The 24,274-nt window shown below is 40.3% G+C and overlaps 1 long non-coding RNA gene across 5 annotated transcripts in view; it reads left to right on the forward strand.

Annotated features, from left to right (window-relative positions):
• The window catches only part of LOC139186445 (uncharacterized), a 173,996-nt gene that overhangs the window by 142,461 nt on the left and 7,261 nt on the right, over positions 1-24,274 (forward strand). For 2 of the 5 annotated variants that reach the window (XR_011569997.1, XR_011570000.1), the window contains exons 5-6: positions 9,991-10,052; positions 10,578-12,904. This is a non-coding gene — a long non-coding RNA (uncharacterized lncRNA). Of the gene's footprint in view, positions 1-9,990; positions 10,053-10,577; positions 12,905-24,274 lie in introns of those variants that run through there. The other 3 variants (XR_011569999.1, XR_011570001.1, XR_011569998.1) reach the window with 2 other exon arrangements.

Consider the following 24,274-nt stretch of genomic DNA (forward strand, 5'->3'; position numbering starts at 1 on the left):
GAAAATGATAGTAACGATCCCCCAAAACGGAGTTCTTTTAAGTTTAAATAAGATGGTGTGTACATTTAACTCTGTATATTAATAAACATTAGAAGTTTGTTAGTCTAAATATTTTTAATTTATAAAAATGAAACATTACTTGTTTAAAAAAAAAAAAAAGCCAAGTAGAGTCTGTAAACAAGTTTTGAAGTCTACCTCTGTCATTGGGTAGGAATTTCTAGAGATTAAAAATAGCAGTTAATTTCCCCTTCCCAGTAAGGAAATGTAATTTATTGGTCCCTCAAATGTATGATCACTCTACTCAGAGTTCAGATTGCCCAGTTCTTTCTCTTAATCAAATTTACATTTGGAATGCAAGATTTTAAAACATTAAACTTATTTTTCTATTAAAACAATTTTATTCATTTAAAATTTTAAGCTACATGCCTTTAAAAAATTTTTAAATATATTTATTTATTTGGCTGCACCGGGTCTTGGCTGTAGATGTGGGATCTCTTTTTCGTTATGGCATGCAAGATCTAATTCCCTGACCAGTGACCAAACCCAAGCCCCCTGAACTGAGAGTTTTAGCCATTAGACCACTAGGGAAGTCCCTTAAGCAACATACTTTGATAAGGCTCTTCCTCTTCTGGAATGAATAGAAGCACAAAACATGTAATAAGGATTTCTGTTTCAGACTGATGCCTTTGATAATTATCAAAACACCTAAAACAGGATGTACCTATATAAGATGTGAAATTTTCTTGCTCTGTCAGAAGTATTTCTTAAACAGTGCTTTTTAATCAGCATTTTTTTTTCCCCAAAGAAATCAGTGCTCTAGGGCAGGGACTGGCAAACAAGCCAAGGCCTGCAAACCAAATATATCCCAATTCCTGTTTTGGAAAATGAAATTTCACTGGAACACAGCCATGCTCATTTGTTTACATATTGTCCAAGGCTGCTTTTGCATCATGACTGCAGTTGAATCATCGCTGCAGAGACTATATGGTTTTCAGAGCCAAAAATATTTCCTATTAGATCCTTTGTGGAAAAAAACTGCCCACCCTTGTTTTAGGGACTAGGTAGAGGAAAAAAGAAAAAGATGGTCCCCCCAGCCCTTTTTTTTTTTTTTGTCTCAATGTTTCCATCAGGAGGTTCTAAAATATAAATACTCCACACTGAGTTGAAAAACAGCGTTCTATCTAACGCTAATGAAAGCCTGACATTGAAAGATCTCCTTTGGTCCGTGTGCCTCATGGTTGCACTCTGGGAAGTGAGTTCCCTTCCTTCCTCTGTCTGTGAAAGCAAAGACCGGGTTGCTGGGTCCAGACTCCCGAGGCAATAAGATTTTTTAAAGGGCAGACAACAGTGATACATAAACAACAAATAACAAAATGATGCAGATGCTTTGCACACGTTTTTGGTTGGGAGTGTGGACCACTTTGACCCTAGTGACACACTGACTGCTGCTGCTTTGGAACCTCAGGTTCGGGGACAACAGAGAGTGGTCGGTGGCCTCGCAGAGGCACCTTTCCTGTGGTCCCCACTCTGCAGTCCTGGGGCTCTCCCCATCCTTTTGTAGGTGAAATGTTTCCTGTGCCGGCCACAGCCTTAAACCCTGGGTATAGCCAAGCCTGATGCTTGTCCCACTCGATTCAAACCTCCTCGCTACGAAAGGCAATCCATTGCGCTTTTGCTTAAGTGCTTTGAGTTGGTTTTCAGTTTACTTATCATCACAGCAGTTCTTCGTCTGAATAGTCTCTGCAGCTCTAACATGCTAGGATTTTCTAAAATTTTTTATTGGAGTAGAGTTGATTTACAAAATGTTGTCTTAGTTTCTGCAGTACAGCACAGTGAATCAACTTTATTAATACATATATATGTATCCATTCTTTTAAAAATTCTTTTCCTATATAGGTCATTACAGAGTATGGGCTAGAGTTCCCCTGTGCTATACACCTTACAAAGTAAACATAATAAACGCACAAATCAGCTGTATTCCCATTCCTACAATTCAGAAATAAGTGAGAGAGAATTCTTCTGCCTCTCTCTCAACCAGCAAGTATTAATATGCTTTTAGCTAATGGCACCCCACTCCAGTACTCCTGCCTGGAAAATCCCATGGACGGAGGAGCCTGGTAGTCTACAGTCCATGGGGTGGCTAAGAGTCGAATACGACTGAGCGACTTCACTTTCATGCATTGGAGAAGGAAATGGCAACCCACTCCAGTGTTCTTGCCTGGAGAATCCCAGGGACAGGGGAGCCTAGTGGGCTGCCGTCTATGGGGTCACACAGAGTCGGATATGACTGAAGTGACTTAGCAGCAGCAGCAGCAGCTGCAAGTAAGAGAAAACCAAGGCTCAATTTTCATTTGCCTTAAACAATCAGAAATAATTGGCTTACCGAAGTCCAGATATAAAGTGACTTCTTAAGCAGGACAACTAATTAACAGTCAATCTTAAGTTACAGCAATAAGGAACTGCAACACAGACAAATTTAAGTGACTTCTTAAGCAGGACAATTAATTAACAGTCAGTCTCAAGTTACAGCAATAAAGGACTGGGACAAAGACAAATTGAATATTTCTTAAGTGCTGTTTTGAAGACTAAATGAAAATCACTCATCTGTATCTAAATATCTAAGTAGTGGAAATCAGTGAGTAAATTCAGCAAATTGGCCATATGGGGAATTGATTACAGTGGGTGGACATGGATGAATTGACTTTTGGCCACCAACTTACAGCAGATGATGCCACGTTTGAGGGACCAGCAGATCAACAGCCACCCTGTCCCCCATCTAGGCCTTCCTCTCTTCCTGCCTTCTCCTGGTGTCAGCTTGGCCCAGCCTCGCTGCCTGGTAATTGCCGTGGTGCAGGCGTCACCTGCAGACACACCAGTAGGTAGAAGCAGAACTTTGGTTTCCTGTGTCTCTTTTTAAGATGGAGGGAAACTTCCCAGAAGCTTCCTCCCCACCCAAACCACATCACTGGCCTGAAATGACCCATGCCTGTCCATGTCTCAGCCTACCACTTGCAAGGGGCATTCATGGAGACCACTGGTGACTGATTCTCCAGAGCAGGCCTGCCCACTGAAGCACACAGCTACGCAGAGGAGAGTAGAAACTTTGACAAAGCTGTGTTGTTAGAAAAGAGAAGGGAGATGGCCAGGGTAGGAGCCGACAGTTTCTGCTGCCTTGTCTTTGTGATTTAACATATATATATATATATTTCCCCACAGCAGTAAATGATTTTGGAAATGTGATTTCAACCAAAAATATAATTGCATAAAAACATCAGAGTTTATTTAACAAGTTCCCTGTTGAATTAGGGCAATTCAAATCTTCACTATTGTTAATCACTCAGTGTTTTGTCCTAAGACTATCGTATTCATGTTTGTAAACACATTACCTTGAAAAATGCTATTTCTCTTACTGAAATAAGTATTACCATCGACAGGTGCCTTTAGTTTTTCTTTTTTTTTTTTTGTATATACTGCAATTTTATTTCAATCGCACAAACGAAGTTAGCGTGTAGGAAATTTAAATGGAACAGTATGGTAAAAATAGCAGAGAAACAAAAATTCTACAAAGGAAGTACACCTAGAGCATGAGGATTCAACATTCATTAGTGTTTCATCTTCAGTTCTGATTGACACTTGATGCTTGCAAATTCTGAAACAAACTTTGAGATCATGATGACTATTCTGAAGAGATTTCAGCACCAGCACTAAGGTTGTACATTCAGTTGGTTTGCAGTTGACTTGTTAGCCATTTACATAGTGTGTAGTACAGATTTGTCACAGGTCAGATCACAGTGTTAAAGGAAGGAAGTACCTTCCTGTAATTAGAAAGGATCCCCTAAACTGCACTCAGCTTAAGACATCCAATGTACAAGAGCACGAAAACCATCATAATAACGTGGCTCCAAGGAACATAGTTTTGATAAGGAAAATAACCTAAGCTTCTGTTTCCCGTTTTAATTACTGAAATCTCTAACAATGACATAACTGTCACACAGGACAGTAAATGTGTACAGTAATTCAATCAAACTTCTTGGAAAGAACACATTTAGCAGTCTGGGATAAAGCAGAACGACAGGAAATAAAATGTGATTCAACACTGGTTCTTTTTGTCATTTTACATAGACATGTTAATATTTAGACCAAGGCACAAAACGTTTAGTGCATAAACCAGTTTCTTCTTCAAGATCTAGCATTTTTAGCGTAGTCTTTTATCTTACTTTGGACCACTTATACCCAGTACTCTATCCTACTGTTTAACTTAATCAACAAAATCAAAAATGATTTCTGACCAGATTTATGGGGGACATAAACATTTATATCTCCAAAGTGTTTGCATAACCAAAAGTATGGTAATAAAGATGGGAATGCCTCCTATTTCTTTAAGAAAGTAGTACTTTATAAGCTTGCTGCATCTTTAATGTCTTTACTGGTGGATGACAATATCTGATAGAAAAAGAACCGCATATTAGAATTATGATAGCTCATCCATCACAGATTAATCTAAAAATGAAGTTTCTACAGAAACAAGAACTGTTTTAATACGGGGAAAAAAAAATTTCCTCATTCAAACCTCTTTGAAGTGGTGATGGCCGCAAACCTGCATTTAGAAAACTATGCTATCAACAAGCTCTGTCTTATGAAGGAAGATTAAGAAATCCAGAAAGCAGACAACAGTGGATTATTTCTTCAAAATTTTAGTAAAACTACAGATAATCAAAGATTTCAAAGCAAATATGGCACATAACAACTCAAGCATAAACCAAGATGGAGAGCCTGGAGAATTTTTGATTTCCTAGATTTCCAAAAAATGCTATCATTGTAACATACAGGATTGCTCCCCTATTTTAATCTCAGAAGTTTCAAAGAAAAGGGAGTGCATTGCACACACACACACACACACACACACACACACACACACGTGAGTGCCCACACAAACACGCACACGTACATGGTGGTAAGTAGGGCATCTAGTTCCTTCTTCCTACCACCTAACTCTCTATTTATTTTTTTTATTTATCTCTATTTATTTATCTAGTTTTTCAAGAAAAAAAAAACATATGTACAATTTATATTATACATGCAGACTTTGGTAACCTTTACTACCAGTTCCTATGTTGACTCTCCCTCAAACTAGAAGAGCTCTTGGCCAATTTATTTTGACAAAATGTTTACTGACGATGTTGCCAAGCCCCATAAAATGAGTAAGACCTAATCTCTGTCTTTCCGAGCTTAGAATTCACTAGAGTTTTTCCCCAGTTAACCCTCAGCAGGTAGCGGTCTTTCGATGATCAGAACTGCCTGATTTATGTATGTATTTAATACTTCTTGAGCATCTGTTACTTGCCAGGTCCTGTCCTAGGACGGAGGAGTGTGATGCCCTCACGGAACTCGGTAGCATCCAGAGGCACTGAGGAAGTAGTCTAAGTGGACCTTTTGTAGTTGCTCCTCCCACCCATTGTTCTCAGGCCCTTTGCTCTCCGAAAGGAAACATCTGGCCTCCCTCTCTTTTTCTGAATACTTTTGAGGGAGGAGATTCATGTATATTTTCTCGATTCTGGCCTTGTCACTGATGTCATAGATAATGTAGCTTTCTCAACAAAGGGTTCAGCCAGAAATTTTAATTTGACAGACTTTGTTTCCTGATGCAGTCCACAGCAAACAAACAAGGCAGGAAGTGCTCACAATGAACTTGGCTGGTTGCTGCCAACCGCCCGGGAGAACTGGAATCCTGCTGACCCAGTGAGCTAACTGCATTCTCTCCTGGGACCCTGGACCTACTAGGGCAGTGAGAGGCCACAGAGCACTGGGCTCTGACTTGGCACTTCCGTTCAGTTTAGAATTTTTCAAGACAAAATTTCATGCTTAAACACAAATAGTTCTGCAGTTGCCCGGTGAACATGTCTTTGTTTGTTGTTTTAGTTTTACTGAAATATAGTTGACTTACAATGTTGTATTTAATTTCTGCTGTACAGCAAAGTGACTCAGTTATACACACACACATATATATAGGACGTTATTGTTAATTCATTCTATATATAATAGCTTGCATCTGCTAATCCCAAACTCATCTTTCTCTCTCCCATCCTCCCATCCTTGGCAACCCAAGTCTGTTCTCTATGTCTGTGAGCCTGTTTTTGCTTTGTAAATATGTTCATTTGTATTTTTTCTTAGATTCCACATATAAGTGATATCCCATGGTATTTGAACTTGGTTTTTAAAAAAGATATAAGCATTTCATTTTTACCAAAATAAAATAATAAGAATCTTTCTACCTTTTTGTGGTCCATCTAAACTGATGCAGTTAATAAATTCCTTTTTTGACTCAGGGACTTGATTCATAGACTGTTAAAGAGTTAGAAGGACTTTGGAAATGATCATGTCTAACGATGGGTGAGCCTGGCTGTCCACCCAAACAACATGGGGAGGTTTTAACAGTATAGTTTCCCAGGCCCCACATGGACCAAATGAGTTAGATTCTCAGGGCATCATCAGGTCCAGGTGCCAGAAACATTGGTCTAAACCTCAGGTTTCACAGATGAGGAATTATCCGCCAAAGATTGATGGAGTCATAAATCATGTCATCAAAATTGAGACTTTCTTTTTTTTTTTAAACTCAAACATCAACTTCTTTCTTTAGTTTATTACCCGAGCAAAGAGGCTACCCTTGAATCCTTCTAAGGAGATGGGGAGAGGTCAGTAAATGAACAGCAGGGGCAGAAAAAGCAGGCGAGCCAGGGGGGCTGCAGAGTCATCTGCGAGATGGCAAAAACCACAGGAGAGAGGACAAGGGCGAGCTGAGCGGCAAGGCGTTCCTGCTGCAGGAGCAAGCCTGCTCCCGGCGACACCCCTCCTTTCCTGCGCAGACTGGAGCCCGCTGGGAGGGGCTGAGGACTGCGGTGAGCGCTGCAGTGTCGGCCTGCAGAGCAGAGCCGCCCCACGCGGTGATGCGGGAGCAGGATCTGACTCAGGGTGAGGTAACGCTGACTCAGGGGCCGCGCTCTGCACACACAGCTCGCTGCCGGCGCTCCCCACCCCGCAGGCAGGGAAGAGCTAGAGGGTCAAGGTAGCAGACACACATCAGCTGAAGCCCAGGCTGCTCTTTTCTGCTCAATGCAGATAAATACAGCGAAAGTGGCATGATACAGCTTTTTAGTAGAAAGACAGCAAAGGTTGATTTTTTTTTTAATGATATATATTTTAAAAGGAATATAATCCGCTGAGACTGAGTTCTCCATAAGATGCCTTTATTGAGAGGATCTGGTAGCTCAGCGATAAAGAATCTGCCTGCAATGCGGGAGAGGCAGGTTCAATCCTTGGGTCGGGAAGATCCCCGGAGAAGGAAATGGCAACCCACTCCAGTATTCTTGCCTGGAGAATCCCATGGACACAGGAGCCTGGAGGACTACAGTCAATGGGGTTGCAAAAAAGCCTGACACAACTTAGTGACTAGAGCACCACCACCGTTTACTGAGGCCCTACTGTGCAGAAGGCAGTGTTCCAGGTGTTAGCTTCTGGAACTTACATTCTTAGAACTGAAATCATAAATGTCTTTCAGAAACAAATACATAAATGGTTTCTTTTCCTTGGAGTAACAGCTTCCTGGTGGCTTTTGTTTTTGTTTTTTGAGGTCTGCTTCTTTTCGTATTTAAGAGAGCAGCAATTTAATCAAATGAGAAGACCTAAAATAAAGATTGTGACATCCTAGCAAATACAAAGTATTAGGTTAATTTTGCTCTTTCGTAGCATGTTAGATGGAACTCCACAAAGCCACACATTATTATGAAAAGCAAAATTTTGTAAAGTCTGACCAAGGATCAAAATCCATAAACTATAACATAGTTTATATTATATTTGGATTATATAGTATAATCCACAAACTATAACTCCACATTTTTTTACTCTTGTGTCAACCTAAAAAGTACTGATATATAATTGTAACAATATCACCAATAGCTATAATTTATCGAACACTGTGTGCCAAACATTGTTCATTTAAAACACTTAATCTTTACCATAAGCTTTGGAGGCAGGTCTTTTTACCGACGTGATAACTGAAGCACAGAGAGGTTAAGAAACATGTGTAAGAGGGGCTTCCCTGGTGGTCCAGTGGCTAAGACTCTGCGCTGTCAATGCTGGGGGCGCGGGTTCCATCCCCGGTCAGGGAACTAGATCCCACATGCTGCAACTAAAGGTCCTGCATGCCTCAACTAAGACCGGGTGCAGTCAAATAAATAAATTAACATAAAAAAAAAAGAAACAGGTCTAAGATTACACCGTTCTTTTAACTTTTTATTTTGTATTGGAGTCTAACCGATTAACAGTGCTGTGATAGTTTCAGGTGGAGAGCCAAGGGACTCAGCCACACATATACATGTGTCCACTGTCCCCAAACTCCCCTCCCATCCAGGCTTACAGATGACATTGAGCAGAGATCCCTGTGCCATACAGCAGGGATCTGTAACAGTTGGTTATCCATTTTAGATATAGCAGTGTACACATGTCGATCCCAAACTCACTTCTCTTCCCCCCATCCTCCCCCCCTCACCCCCAGCACCTAAAATGACATAGCTCTTAAACCAAATTCAAAGCCAGTTAGTTTGATGCCCAAGCCCCCGTTATTCACAAACAAGCTTTGGTGCCTCCCCAGATATCCTCATGAATTGATCGTACATTGTAAGTGGGAAGAGCAGAGCACAGTGGTTAAATGCCAGGGCTTTGATGTCAGGCACATCCTCTGCATCCTGGCTCTGCTGCTGCCTGGGCAAACAATGCCTGCCTCACTGAGTTGTCCTGGGAGCACAGGATAATTCGTGTTAAGCAGATAAATCAGTTCTTGGCTCTTGGCTCTCAGTTCATGCTGACCATAATAACTGTGGTCAAAAAGATGATGGTGGTGACTATACAGGAGCCAAAACCTTGGCTTTGGTATGTAATCTCCTTTTTGTAGTTCAGGCCTTCAAATTCTGAAGTTTGAGTTTGTGAATCTCTTAAAATTAATGACAAATTATCATCAGATTGTTGGTTTGTTTCTTTCTTAACTCCATCACCATTATCAAATTGGGAGGTAGCAGAGTGTTATTGTAAAGAGCAGGAAATTTGAAGCCAGGAGAAGGTGTAAATCTTGATTCTGACACTTACATGATGTGAAAGTTTGGACTAATCATTAAATGTCTAAACCCATATTTCGCAAGCTGTTGAAGGAAAGGAGCAATTTTTTCTTTCCCTTCCTCTCTTTTTCTTTCTTTCCTTCCTTCATCCCTACCTCTTTCCATCTCCCCTTTCTTCCTTCTTTCCTTCCTTCCTTTCTTTCTGGTTGTTTCAAATCTCTTATGGACCAATCCCTTTGCAAAATATGATAGAAATTGCTGCTGCTGCTGCTTAGTCACTTCAGTCATGTCTGACTCTGTGCGACCCCATAGACGGCAGCCCACCAGGCTCCCCTATCCGTGGGATTCTCCAGGCAAGAACACTGGAGTGGGTTGCTATTTCCTTCTCCAATGCATGAAAGTAAAAAGTGAAAGTGAAGTCACTTAGTCGTGTCCGACTCTTAGCGACTCCATGGACTGCAGCCTACCAGGCTCCTCCGTCCATGGGATTTTCCAGGCAAGAGTACTGACGTTGTTGCCATTGCCTTCTCTGAGAAATATCTAGCAATGTACAATTCTACAAACCTAAATGATCTCAATTTCTGTTCTAACCTCGCTGAGGAGATTAACAGATACAAACTACTTTAAGCTTTGATTTCATAATCTATAAAACTGGGACCCTACTACTTACTTCATGTGATTGTTATAAAAAATTAAGTGAAATAATGTGGATAAAATGCTTGCCTCAGGGGTAGGGGGCACTGAAGAATTGGGAGCCCTTAGGAGCGCCTATTCTTGGCCCACACCAGGAACAAGGACATGAGAAAGGGCTGTGAAAGGCATCTCAAGTATTCATAGCTGAGTCTCATATGAATCTATTTTTTTCCCCTATCTCTCTGTGCAGCTGAGTTGTTCCTTGGGAGATATATTCCACAACTGCAGTGTTCTTGGTGATGTTTTAAAAAGGTAAGTGACCAGCCTGGGCTAATCCTTGAGTCAGGCCAAAGGCCTGTGCCCTCTGAACTCAGCCCACAGTTCCATCTTGCTCAATATAAGGATAACCCTAGAACATCACTAGAGAGAAGCAGTGTGGACCTCACATGCGTGTCTGGAAGTGGGTGCATTATGGCCAGGATTTTGGTAGTGGCTCAGAAGTGAAAGAGCTCTGCTTGTAATGCCCAGTTAAATTAACCTGAGAAAACACTGTTAAATAACATGTTTACTAACTGGATAATTACTCTGTTGGGCTGCCCTGGTGGCTCAGTGGTAGAGAATTTGCTTGCCAGTGCAGGAGGCACAAGTTTGATCGCTGGGTAGAGAAGATCCCCTGGAGAAGGAAATGGCAAGCCACTCCAGTTTTCTTGCCTGGGAAATCCCATGGACAGAGGAGCCTGGCGGGCTACGGTCCATGGGTTCATAAAGAGTTGGACACGACTGAGCAGCTAAACAACAACAATGATTACTCTGTTGTTATCATCCATTTGGTTTTAGAAATGGGATGAACAGAGTTCCCAGTGGAGCTGAGGGAGGAGCTGGATTTGCCCTGGAATGCTATCCACCAGGACAATTCCCATAATCTAGAGTGTACCATACAGGAAGCATGGCTGAGTCACAGACACGGCCATCAGCAATCTCCAGGACTCATTCGAAGACTTGGTGAGTATCTTAGTGATTAAATCATGATGCTGACAAGAGACAGGATGATGTCTTCTTGGTCATGGTATTTAACTGAGCCTGACACAAGTTGCAATCAAAGCCCCAGAAACATAAATAGGAAGATGACAAACATCTCCAAGTTTTGTTTGATGATTCTAGCCCTGAGTAATATCCTCAAAATCATGAAGGCAAGTGGCCTCATGAAAACAGCAGTTGAGGTATGTCTAAAACATCAGAGTAAAAGTAAGTTCTCAGAATCCAGATTTATATCAACTTTAAATTTATATCAAGCTATATCTGATAATAAACATGAAATATTACTTAATATAGTAGGGTATATTGCATTAATAAATATTTAAAGTACTTTCCATAGATTATATCAGGTAAGACATCCTAATGTAAATATTACTTTATCTTTCACTGGGACTTGGGAAGCTACAATACTGAAAAGCATCTGAAAGATAATCTCTCTGTTGGATAAGACACACCTGAGAAAACTTCCATGTGAAGCCTCAAATGAAAATAAGCTAACGGAGAAAAAAGATGCGACAGTCAAATAAAAAGCCAAAATTCGTCAGTTCAGAGACAGGAAAAATCAATACATTGAATGTCATATGGTCTAAAACGCTGGAAATATTGTGACACAGATCACTGTTCACTAGATGAGTTGGCATTGTCTAAGGTCTCAAAGTCAGCTTGGTCAAAAAGCAGGTAGGTAAAAGTCATGAGGAGAGAGGACTGGGGAGAAGAAATATTTTAGCCTCTAAAACAACTCAGTCACGGCAAAGGGAACATTGATGGAATAATATGTAAAGCAGTATAAGCAAAGGAAAATAAAGCACGTGGAGGCAGGCAATGTTAGGTGTTTAAGAGCTTTTAGTCACACAAGTCAGGGTTGAAATCTTTGAATAAAGTGGGGATGACAGCGTCACCTTTACAGATTTAATGAGACAACATTTGAAAAGGGTTTGGCAAATTCCTAACATCTATTCTGGGTTAGAGATTTTTTTTTTAATTGAAGTATAGTTAATTAATAGCAATCTCAAAAAAGACAGAATGATCTCTGTTCGTTTCCAAGGCAAACCATTCAATATCACAGTAATCCAAGTCTATGCCTCAGCCAGTAACGCTGAAGAAGCTGAAGTTAATGGTTCTATGAAGACCTACAAGACCTTTTAGAACGAACACCCAAAAAAGATGTCCTTTTCCTTATAGGGGACTGGAATGCAAAAGTAGGAAGTCAAGAAACACCTAGAGTAACAGGCAAATTTGGCCTTGGAATACGGAATGAAGCAGGGCAAAGACTAATAGAGTTTTGCCAAGAAACTGCACTGGTCATAGCAAACACCCTCTTCCAACAACACAAGAGAAGACTCTACACATGGACATCACCAGATGGTCAACACCAAAATCAGATTGATTATATTCTTTGCAGCCAAAGACAGAGAAGTTCTATACAGTCAGCAAAAACAAGACCAGGAGCTGACTGTGGCTCAGTTCATGAACTCCTTATTGCCAGATTCAGACTTAAATTGAAGAAAGTAGGGAAAACCACTAGACCATTCAGATATGACCTAAATCAAATGCCTTATGATTATACAGTGGAAGTGAGAAATAGATTTAAGGAACTAGATCTGATAGAGTGCCTGATGAACTATGGATGGAGGTTTGTGACATTGTACAGGAGACAGGGATCAAGACCATCCCCATGGAAAAAAAAATGCAAAAAAGCAAAATGGCTGTCTGGGGAGGGCTTAAAAATAGCTGTGAAAAGAAGAGAAGGGAAAAGCAAAGGCGAAAAGGAAAGATATAAGCATCTGAATGCAGAGTTCCAAAGAATAGCAAGGAGACATAAGAAAGCCTTCCTCAGCAATCGGTGCAAAGAAATAGAGGAAAACAACAGAATGGGAAAGAATAGAGATCTCTTCAAGAAAATTAGAGATACCAAGGGAACATTTCATGCAAAGATGGGCACAATAAAGGACAGAAATGGTATGGACCCAACAGAAGCAGAAGATATAAAGAAGAGATCACAAGAATATACAGAACAACTGTACAAAAAAGATCTTCACGACCCAGATAATCACGATGGTGTGATCACTGACTTAGAGCCAGACATCCTGGAATGTGAAGTCAAGTGGGCCTTAGAAAGCATCACTACGAACAAAGCTAGTGGAGGTGATAGAATTCCAGTTGAGCTATTCCAAATCATGAAAGATGATGCTGTGAAAGTGCTGCACTCAATATGCCAGCAAATCTGGAAAACTCAGCAGTGGCCACAGGACTGGAAAAGTTCAGTTTTCATTCCAATCCCAAAGAAAGGCAATGCCAAAGAATGCTCAAATTACCGCACAATTGCACTCATCTCACATGCTAGTAAAGTAATGCTCAAAATTCTCCAAGCCAGGCTTCAGCAATATGTGAACCGTGAACTTCCTGATGTTCAAGCTGGTTTTAGAAAAGGCAGAGGAACCAGAGATCAAATTGCCAACATCCGCTGGATCATGGAAAAAGCAAGAGAGTTCCAGAAAAATCTATTTCTACTTTATTGACCATGCCAAAGCCTTTGACTGTGTGGATCGCAATTAACTGTGGAAAATTCTGAAAGAGATGGGAATACCAGACCACCTGACCTGCCTCTTGAGAAATTTGTATGCAGGTCAGGAAGCAACAGTTAGAACTGGACATGGAACAACAGACTGGTTCCAAATAGGAAAAGGAGTACATCAAGGCTGTATATTGTCACCCTGCTTATTTAACTTGTATGTAGAGTACATCATGAGAAACACTGGGCTGGAAGAAACACAAGCTGGAATCAAGATTGCTTGGAGAAATATCAATAACCTCAGATATGCAGATGACACCACCCTTATGGCAGAAAGTGAAGAGAAACTAAAAAGCCTCTTGATGAAAGTGAAAGAGGAGAGTGAAAAAGTTGGCTTAAAGCTCAACATTCAGAAAATGAAGATCATGGCATCTGGTCCCATCACGTCATGGGAAATAGATGGGGAAACAGTGGAAATAGTGTCAGACTTTATTTTTTGGTGCTCCAAAATCACTGCAGATGGTGACTGCAGCCATGAAATTAAAAGACGCTTACTCCTTGGAAGGGAAGTTATGACCAACCTAGATAGCATATTCAAAAGCAGAGACATTACTTTGCCAACAAAGGTCCGTCTAGTCAAGGCTATGGTTTTTCCAGTGGTCATGTATGGATGTGAGAGTTGGACTGTGAAGAAAGCTGAGTGGTGAAGAATTGATGCTTTTGAACTGTGGTGTTGGAGAAGACTCTTGAGAGTCCCTTGGACTGCAAGGAGATCCAACCAGTCCATTCTGAAGGAGATCAGCCCTGGGATTTCTTTGGAAGGAATGATGCTGAAGCTGAGACTCCAGTACTTTGGCCAACTCATGCAAAGAGTTGACTCATTGGAAAAGACTCTGATGCTGGGAGGGATTGGGGACAGGAGGAGAAGGGGACGACAGAGGATGAGATGGCTGGATGGCATCACTGACTCAACGGACGTGCGTTTGAGTGCACTCCGGGAGTTGGTGATGGACAGGGAGGCCTGGCGTGCTGCGATTCATGGGGTCGCAAAGAGTCAGACACGACTGAGCAACTGAACTGAACTGATAGTTAATTTACAATGTTGTGGTACTTTCAGGTGTATAGCAAAGTGATTCAATTATATATATATATATATTTTTCAGATTATTTACCATTATAGGTTATTACAAGAAACTGAGTGAAGTGCCCTGAGCATACTGATGCAAGGACATACCTATGTCCTTGTTATTTATCCATTTTATACATAGTAGTGTGTATATGTTAATCACAAACTACTAATTTACCCCTGCCCCCTCTCCTTTGGTAACCATAAGTTTGTTTTCTATATCTGTGAAGAGAGCTATTGTTAAGAGCAATAATAATAATAAAGTAAAAACAATGATTCAACAGTATGTGAACCAAGAACTTCCAGATGCACAAGCTGGATTTAGAAAAGGCAAAGGAACCAGAGATCAAATCGTCAATATCTGTTGGAGCATAGAAAAAGCAAGTGAATTCCAGGAAAAAAATCTACTTCTGCTTCATTGACTACACTAAAGCCTTTGACTGTATGGATCACAAAAAACTGGAAAATTCTTTAAAAAATGGGGATGCCAGACCAGACCACCTTCCATGCCTCCTGAGAAACCTGTATACAGGTCAAGAAGCAATAGTTAGGACCAGACATGGAACAATGGAGTGGTTCAAAACTGGGAAAGGAGTACGTCAAAGCTGTATATTGTCACCCTGCTTATTTAACTCATATGCAGAGTACATCATGCAAAATGCTGTACTAGATGAAGCTCAAGCTGGAATCAAGATAGCTGGGAGAATATCAATAACCTCAGATAACACCACTCTAATGGCAGAAAGCAAAGAGGAACTAAAGAGCCTCTTGATGAAGGTTAAAGTGGAGAGTGAAAAAGCTGGCTTAAAACTCAACATTCAAAAAATGAAGATCATAGCATCCAGTCCATCACTTCATGGCAAACAGATGAGGAAAAAATGGAAACAGTGACAGACTTTAATTTCTTGGGCTCCAAAACCACTGTGGATGGTGACTGCAGCCATGAAATTAAAAGACAGTTGCTCCTTGGAAGAAAAGCTATGACAAACTTAGCATAATAAAAAGCAGAGACATCACTTTACTGACAAAGTTCCATCTAGTCAAAGCTATGGTTTTTCCAGTAGTCATGTATGGATGTGAGAGTTGGACCATAAAGAAGGCTGGGCAATGAAGAATTGATGCTTTCAAACTGTGGTGCTGGAGAAGACTCTTCAGAGTCCCTTGGACAACAAGGAGATCAAACCAGTATATCCTAAAGGAAAGCAACCCTAAATATTCATTGGAAAGACTGATGCTGAAGCTGAAGCTCCAATACTTTGGCCACCTGATACAGAGAACTGACTCATTGGAAAAGACCCTGATGCTGGGAAAGATTGAAGGCAGGAGGAGAAGGGGATGACAGAGGATGAGATGGTTGGATGGCGTCACCGACTCAATGGACATGAGTTTGAGCAAACTTGTGAAGACAGGGAGATTGTGAAAGACAGGGAAGCCTGGTGTGCTGCAGTCCATAGGGTGCAAAGAGTTGGACACAACTGAGTGAGCAACAAGAACAAAAACACAGATTAGGGGCTAGTACACTCATTGTTCATCTGCCAGTCCACCAAGATAGGAACATTTTCCAAAACCTCAAGATAATAATAAAGTATCATTTATTTTTAAATTTACATAGCTCTCTCAAAGGGAAAATCTAATTGTGAGTGGGAAGTGGAGATAAATTTGGCAAATTCAAAATGGACCTATTTGATTTGATTTGCAAATTGGAGTGAAATAAATACTCTAAGGGTTAATTTCAAGTGAGATAATAATATCCGTTAGGGCTTCAATTATCACTATTTTTTATGTTTTTTTTGGCTGTGCTGCATGGCTTGCATGATCTTAGTTCCCTGACCAGGGATTGAACCCAGGCCCTGCCAGTGGAAGTGCCAAGTCCTAACCACTGGACTGCTAGGGAAGTCCCAGGGCTTCAGTTATTTATTTAGTGAGGCACCAAGTATTTTAGGTGACACTCTATTACTATTTTTTAAATTGGGGTTTAATTGCTTTACAGTGTTGTTTTAGTTTTTACTGTAGGTCCAAGTGAATCAGCTGTAGGTGTACATATATCCTCTCCCTGTTGGCGCTCCTCCCCGCCCCCACATTACTATTTAACCTTTAAACATTACCCTTTAAAAATAAATATCTCTACAGAATAACTGGTCTAGCTTTTTCAACAAGTTGGTAGCTTGAAGGGGGAAAATGGAGAGGAATTACTGCATAGACCATAAAAGACTTACAGGACATGGTAATTACAAGCAATAAAGGATATTTGGGGATCTTATTTAAACTAACCAACTGTAAAAATATACATTTTTTGAGATAACTGGCAAATTTGATTGTGGTTTGGTTATGAGGTAAAGGGGAAAATTTCACTGTTATTGGGTGTAATAATGGTATTGTGACTGTGCAAAGAAAGTGCCCATATTTTCAAAACTTTGCACCAAAGAAGGTGTATGAACTGAGTTCTCAACAGTTGGATTTTGCTTCCAAATATTTCCAAAAAGGGAAAATCAGGGATAGGTGGAACAGAGGCAGCAGAAGCCTGATAACTCCGTTGATAAGGTGAAAGTACACTGAACTCTTTTTGCTACTTTAAATGTGCTTCAAATTTTAAATCATAAACTCATGAAATGTAAAGCACTTAAACATCAGGCAGTTAATGTTCTCTTGGAAATAACTCCAGAACTCCATTTGTTCATATTTACTTCTATTTTTTTTTTTTGAGATAGATTATAACATTTCCCTACACTATATCAGAGGAATACAATGAAATAATTTGGAATTTACGGTACTGAGAATATCAGAACCTCATTAAAAAAACATTAAAAAACATTAAAAAAAATCTACAGACGCCCTGATATTATCAGGAAATGTGGCTAATCTCTAAGAAAGTTTATGTACTCTGAGAAGCTCAACTAAGATTTTGAAGGTATTTGCTTCACAATGATGTGGATAATTGGTAAAATGTATTTTTATTTCAAGTAGAATAAATCAGGCTATCTAATCTATTCTTTTGGATTAAATTAAATTCATTTTACACATCCATGTATTAAAACAATCCAAAGAAGATATTAAAAGCTGGGATCCTAAAGTTCATTTCTGGTTTGAAAATTTGGGGGACAGTCCTCTCCTTGGCCTGGGAACAAACCTCTCAACGCTTCTAATTAATTCCAGAGTCCCTTCCTAGAAAGAAATCATCCACAACACCTTAGAAGTGTGTTATATTCTGCTTCTGTTTGTATATGGGTGTGTGTGTGCGATGTTTGTCTCCAACCTGAATCTAGCCCAGACCTCTTTTGCAGTCTCTGAGTAATGATGAGGTCTGGGGGCAGTTCTGAAGTCAGAACCACAGACCTCAAGTTTGAGCGACTCTGTGAAAGTTCACTGTTCTTCCTCGGTCCTTTCATGCAGAAGTATCACCTCTAACCTTCCAGCCCTTTGACCTTCACCATCCTGCGTCTCTTCTGCCTTTGTTCGGTGTTGCCTGTTGTCCCTTTCATTTCCTTTCTCCGGCATGACTCAGGTACTCTTTGCTGCCCCATCTCCAGCCTTACTTTTGGAACAATTTCTCTGCTCCTTATGTTTGACTTTCAAATCTTCCAAGTTTCATAAACTGTGAAAGAGAAGAGCTATTAGTCCATATTTCTGTGCAAGAAAACATCAGAAATCCTCCAAGGAGAAGGAAACTAACTCTGAAGATTGCACCTTTTAAGTGAACCTAGTATAAGATCCATAAAAGGCTTTCAATACCTTTATAAATAACTAGAATTGCTGTGGACTAATAAGCTGTAAGAGTTTAAAACCTTCTATCAACAATTTACTAGGAAAACACTACTCACAGAAAAAGATTTATCATGAAATTTAGAGTTGAAAAAATTTTAAATTCTAGACTGGCAATGTCACAAGCTCAAAAGCAAACTGTAACTCTATTTGTAGCTAGAGGCAGTGTTGTCATATAACACAAATGGTATTAAGATTACAGGGGAGAAAAAAAAGAGAAAAGGGAATTTATTTTCAGTGAGCTGCAGGAAGTTCAAAATTTCAAAATATAAGTACACATATCCAACTCGACACTGTCAACATCAAAATCTAATCAAAATGGAATGGTAGCAAAAACTGCTTCCTTCCCATTTATTTTTGCCTAACATCCTGATTGACCAGCTGCAAGCATTTTAACATGCTTGAGATGGCGGCTTTAATTTACATCACAGGCTGTCTCCAATTAGTCATCCTGCTGTAAAAGCTGTGGCCTCGAGTAATCTTTTATGGCAATACCATTAAGTGTTTCTTGTAACGTCTGAGAAAAAGCAACTTTCTGCTTTGTCAGCCTAGCTGCTAGCCCCATTTTTTCCTCTTTAACAGCCTATGGAAAAGTGCACCCACAGCTCTGAAAAGCTAGTCTAGTCTAGTCTAGAGAAAGATAAGAAATGACATAGCATGTTCCTCAGGCTTCAGGTATGAATGAGCTAAACTGTTTAGTGGCAAATAAAAATATAGCCTGAGATCTTTTGTAAAGATCTCCAGAGATGATTAGGCAATGACTAATTCCCACTCAACAGTTTTTCGTCTTATTTAACCTGGATCCAAGGGCCGAGGGTACATTACACTTCTCCACTGAGAGGCAGGAGAGCTGGACTTCCCCTTGGTGGGACTGAGGTGCAGTTGGATTTCGTGGCGTGTGTTGTCTGAGGTGGTCTGGCTATGCCAGCAGGGCTGGAGCACTTCATGGTCCTCCAGTGTGTGGTGTTTTCTGTTCATAGACACACAAAACCCCCTGCAGGTCAGTCAGCCCTGAAGCTCTGTCTCTCACTTCAGCGATTTTACCCTGACTTGAATGCTCACTTTTACTGCTTCCTCACAGAACTGCCTCCTACCACCCACCCACCCACCTTTTACACTGAGCTACTTAATTTAGTGCAAACTTCCATTTTCTGTCTCAGAGCTATCACTTTTGAGACCTCCTCATTCTCACAACCACCAAGAGTTGATTTTTTTTCCCCTTACAGACAGGAGATTTTGTCACCCCAAAACAAGTATTTTTGCTTTTGATTTAGATTACTCTCTTCAATGGCAGAGAACTTTCAGGCCGTGTTGAGCTGTGGCTGCTGACTCAGTCCTTGACATGGGCCTACAGGTATGCTAATCACACCTCAGCAAAGGTGCCAGTGACTCTAGTTTCTACTCCAGTTGCTACAACTAGTGAAAACTACATTTAAACTGCGAGCACCAACCAGTGACTTCTGATAGCTCTGGGGTCAGATTCTCCTCGTGGCTTAGGCCGGCTCAGAGCTGCAAAGACTACCATCCCACCCACTCTATTGTGTTCTCCTCCTGTTTTTCTCTCCTCTCTCTGATTTTTTGCTTCTGGATTTGGCAACCCACTCCAGTATTCATGCCTGGAGAATCCCATGGATAGAGGACCCTGGAAGGGTACAGTCTGTGGAGTCGCAAAAGAGTCGGACACGACTGAGCGACTAACATCTCTACTATTAATCTCTTTAAACCCTGCTCCTCCCACGCCTGTTTTGGTCAGTAGGGTGTGGGTCCCCAGGTGCACCAGGGCAGGGTTAACATTTTTCAGAGTGCCACCAAGAGCAAGGTTGAGTGGTCTACTTTACATAATAACCCAGGGGCACTGGAAGGCTAGCCTCAGTAGTAACCAGCCTTTACTTTTCCTGGTTCAAGAACATTATTTGCTCTGTTTTTTTTACCCACCTAAGCATTTAGCCTTCCATCTTTAATCTCTCTAAACTTTCCCATTGCTTTGAGGCAATGGGTTGCTTTATACACCACTGGTAGAAGGATCTAAGTGAAAGTTGCTTAGGTGTGTCCAACTCTGTGACCCCATGAACTATACAGTCCATGGAATTCTCCAGGCCAGAATACTGGAGTGGGTAGCCTTTCCCTTCTCCAGGGGATCTTCCCAACCCAGGGATTGAACCCAGGTCTCCCACACTGCAGACAGATTTTTTACTAGCTGAGCCACAAGGGAAGCCCAGAAGGATCTAAGCAACCCTATAAGTAAATTCTTGAGTGTTAAGGACCCAGAGCAACATCCCAGAGTAGTCAACCCTGCCCAATCAGGTCACTTAGAATTAAGATGCTCACCTGTGTGATCTCCTAAGCTGTTTTAAAAGAAGGGAGCTCAAATAGGTATAAGTACCACTATTTTCATTACAGACAGTTTTTTTTTTGTTTGTTTGTTTAACTTTTCCATTACATTTACTGTCTCAGCTACTTTATTGTCCATAAAAACCCGAAGAAGAAAATCTTTACATCTCTATTTAATGAGTGAACAAGCTAAGACTCAAAGAGGAGGTATTGAAAATCAGAATTCTATTCCAGGTCTGTCTGACATCAGAGTGCAAGTTTTTGTACTAAATCATGCTATTTTGCAAAATGCAACAGGCAAGGAAAGATTTTTCTGCCCCCAAAACAGCTCATCAGAGTGCTTTGGGGCTCCTCCTCAAAGTCTCAAAATGGTATATTCATCCTCATAACTTTGCAGAAACCAGCAGCTTCTATTTTACTTCTCCAGCTGAATACTTTTGGGGAGGATAGGAGAGGGAGGTAGAAATGTAACAAGAGGTAGAAAAAAACATGGATATGGTGTCGAAGATATAGGATTTTTGTTGAAAATAGATTTTGAGGTGTAAGAATGGAATTTCTGAGACTAGATTCAAGTTAATGGTAACTCATCTGTGCAGTTAAAATCTAGGATTCTTCTTGATTAAAACAAGAAGCTTCGGTTGCAGTCTGCAGTCGTGGACTCTGTCGGTGCTGTCTTCAGGCTGACATTTGTCAGTGGCTGTACACTATCACTGTTCACTCATCTGTCAAATCTGTAGACAGAAGGTTTTCATCTTAAGTTTATGTAAATTATCTTATGTGACTACTGTCATTTCTTCTTTCTGGGGATTTTTTTTTCCACCAGATTCACTTTCCAATACATCAATCTGCCTTTGATACTGAGTCTGTTTTCCATGATATCAGCAATCCGCACAGATTACCAATAAATGCGTCTCCTCTGTACTGCTGAGGACTGACTATATCTCTGGTGGACTCAGAATTGCTCCTTAAAGGAGGAAATTCAAAGGCTTCTCTGGTGGCTCATTGGTGAAAAGTCTACCTGCCAATGTAGGAGACACGGGTTTGATCCCTATCTCACATGCCACGGAGCAACTAAACACCTCCACCACAACTACTGAGCCTGTGCTCTAGACCACGGGAGCTGCGGCTACTGCAGCCCACACCCTAGAGCCCATGCTCCACAACAGAGGAGCCACCGCGATGAGAAGCCCTCACCCTGCAACTGGACAGCAGCCCCAGCTCGCTGCAGCTAGAGAAGTCTGCCCAGCAATGAAGACCCAGCAGAGCCAAAAATAAGTAACAATTATTTTTTAAAAAGAAGGAAATTTGACATTTTATAAGACAATTATGGACTAAATTGTAAACATACCTCATTGTCTATATACCACACAGTATCTTCTCTTTTTTCAAAAAAGTGTAATTATAATTCCCCAATATTGTTTAATGTCTGTAAGAGTACAATTAGTGCTGTACTAGATTCGCTTCATACTAGAAGCCAAGATATTTGGAAGAATAAGTCTTTTCTGAGGAACATCAGAGTTTATTCTCCTGAAAATGGGGATTTATTTTGAAGTAGGTACTTATTTTCAAAAATAGCTTCCTATTTTTTATGGCTGAGAATCCCAGGGACGGGGGAGCCTGGTGGGCTGCCGCCTATGGGGTCGCACAGAGTCAGACACAACTGAAGCGACTTAGCAGCAGCAGCAGCAGCAGCAGCAGCAGCAGCAGAGATTTTATATTTGGAGAAAAACATGAAGAGATTATGTTTTATAAATGTGTAATTTTAACAAGTTTGAAGTATGACAGTTACCTTCCTTATTTTCATTTTTATCTTTTCTGATTATGGTTAAATTATAATTAAAAGTCTTTCCTGTTTCCATCAATTTGAGGAAAAACAATAGAAAAGATTAAGTGCAGTTGATGAATGTATCCAAGGCACAAAGCTAGAATAAGATTAGAAGGAAATCCAGGAATATAAAGGGAATTTTATTTGTCAAAATGTTGAAACTGTAAAGTGTGTTTTAATTTCTGTATATTGTATAATGTAGTATTTGTAATACAGAGTAATTTGAACCCTGCAGTATGAACATTTAAAAAACAAAGAAGTAAAGACTAATATTATGAACTATGATATATATCCCCCTCTTCAACTTTTCAAGATCTTTACTTGTAAAAACCAGGTCAATGGTCCTGTAGAGTATCTCACATTCTGAAGGTTTCTGATGTTTTCTTGTGGTGTCATTTAAATTGTTCCTCTGTCCCCTGCATTTCCTACTAACTTAAAGTGAAGTCAAAGTGAAAGTGAAGTCTCTTAGTCGTGTCCGACTCTTTGTGACCCCATGGACTGTAGCCTACCAGGCTCCTCAGTCTGTGGAATTTTCCAGGCAAGAGTACTGGAGTGGGTTGCCATTTCCTTCTCCAGGGGATCTTCCCGACCCAGGGATTGAACCCAGGTCTCCTGCATTGTGGGCAGATGCACTAACTTAAAGTAAGATCTAAATACCTGGTTAGATTCTGTTCTTTTTTTTTCTGTTGAACTATTGCATGGGTGATGCTTTATATTTCACAGTGCATCACGTCAAGAAGCACATGTCTGGTTGACAGAGTTTTAGGGATGCTGAGATGACCTGAGTTCAGGTGGCCCTCCACCAAATTTTACCTGATAGCTTTTAAAAGAATCAATTACATTTAATAGAGATCACCAGTTATTTTTTTTCACTTTTATCATTACTTTTACAGTCATTAGCTTTCATCCTTCTTTAAAGAAGTGCTTTACTTAATCAAATATATCACTTTAGATACTTTGCCACTCAATTCATACAATTAAGTATGGATAAATGCTTAATTCTATTCTAATTCCCAGTTTCCAGAGTAAAGAAGTCAGTACTCTGGCTACCTCCAATGGTGACAAAGATGATTTTCCTTTTTTGTTTTTAATTTTTTTTTGTTCATTTTTAGACCATTTCTGGGTTTTATTTCTTAAAAATGAACTCATTACAAACACAACAAAAAGGAATAAAATACGTAGGAGTAAATCTATCTAAGGAGGTAAAAGACCTGTATTTAGAAAATTACAAAACACAAACTAAAGAAAATGAAGACAATACAAACAGATGAAAAGATACACCATGCTCATGGACCACAATCATTAGTACTGTTATTATGACCAAATTACCCAAAAGAATCAGTGCGTTTACATCATTGCAGTCATTTTTTTCTCTCCGCTATTCATATTGTCCCATCTCTCTTCAATCTGATTCCTATGTGCTTTGGATGTGATCCAGTTAATCCTGGTAGGTTCTTTGGTTTCAGGTACATATGTATACACACACACACACACACACACACACACACACATACAGAGTCTCAATCCATCTTGTACATTCCCTGTTGCAAGTTTGGAATCCATCATTTTCCAAGCACCCGACAGGTGGGGAATTTCCAGTAGACTACAATCTGGATACTAAGGATGATCATTGCTTCTAGGTTACCACTGTTTCTAAGTCTTTTCAGTGTGTAAACTACGAAATAAGCATTTTTAAAGATTGTGTGAAATACAAAACATAAAACTTACCATCTTCACTATTCTTAAGTGGGTGGTGGTTTGGTCACTAAGTCATGTCTAACTCTTGGGACCCCATGGACTCCTCGGTCCATGGAATTTCCCAGGCAAGAATACTGGAGTGGGTTGCCATTTCCATCTCCAGGGGATCTTCCTGAACCGAGGATAAAACCCACGTCTCCTGCACTGGCAAGCAGATTCTTTACTACTGAGCCACCAGGGAAGTCCTT

The sequence above is a fragment of the Bos indicus genome, chromosome 13 (assembly GCF_029378745.1).
Source record: "Bos indicus isolate NIAB-ARS_2022 breed Sahiwal x Tharparkar chromosome 13, NIAB-ARS_B.indTharparkar_mat_pri_1.0, whole genome shotgun sequence".
Taxonomy (NCBI): domain Eukaryota; kingdom Metazoa; phylum Chordata; class Mammalia; order Artiodactyla; family Bovidae; genus Bos; species Bos indicus.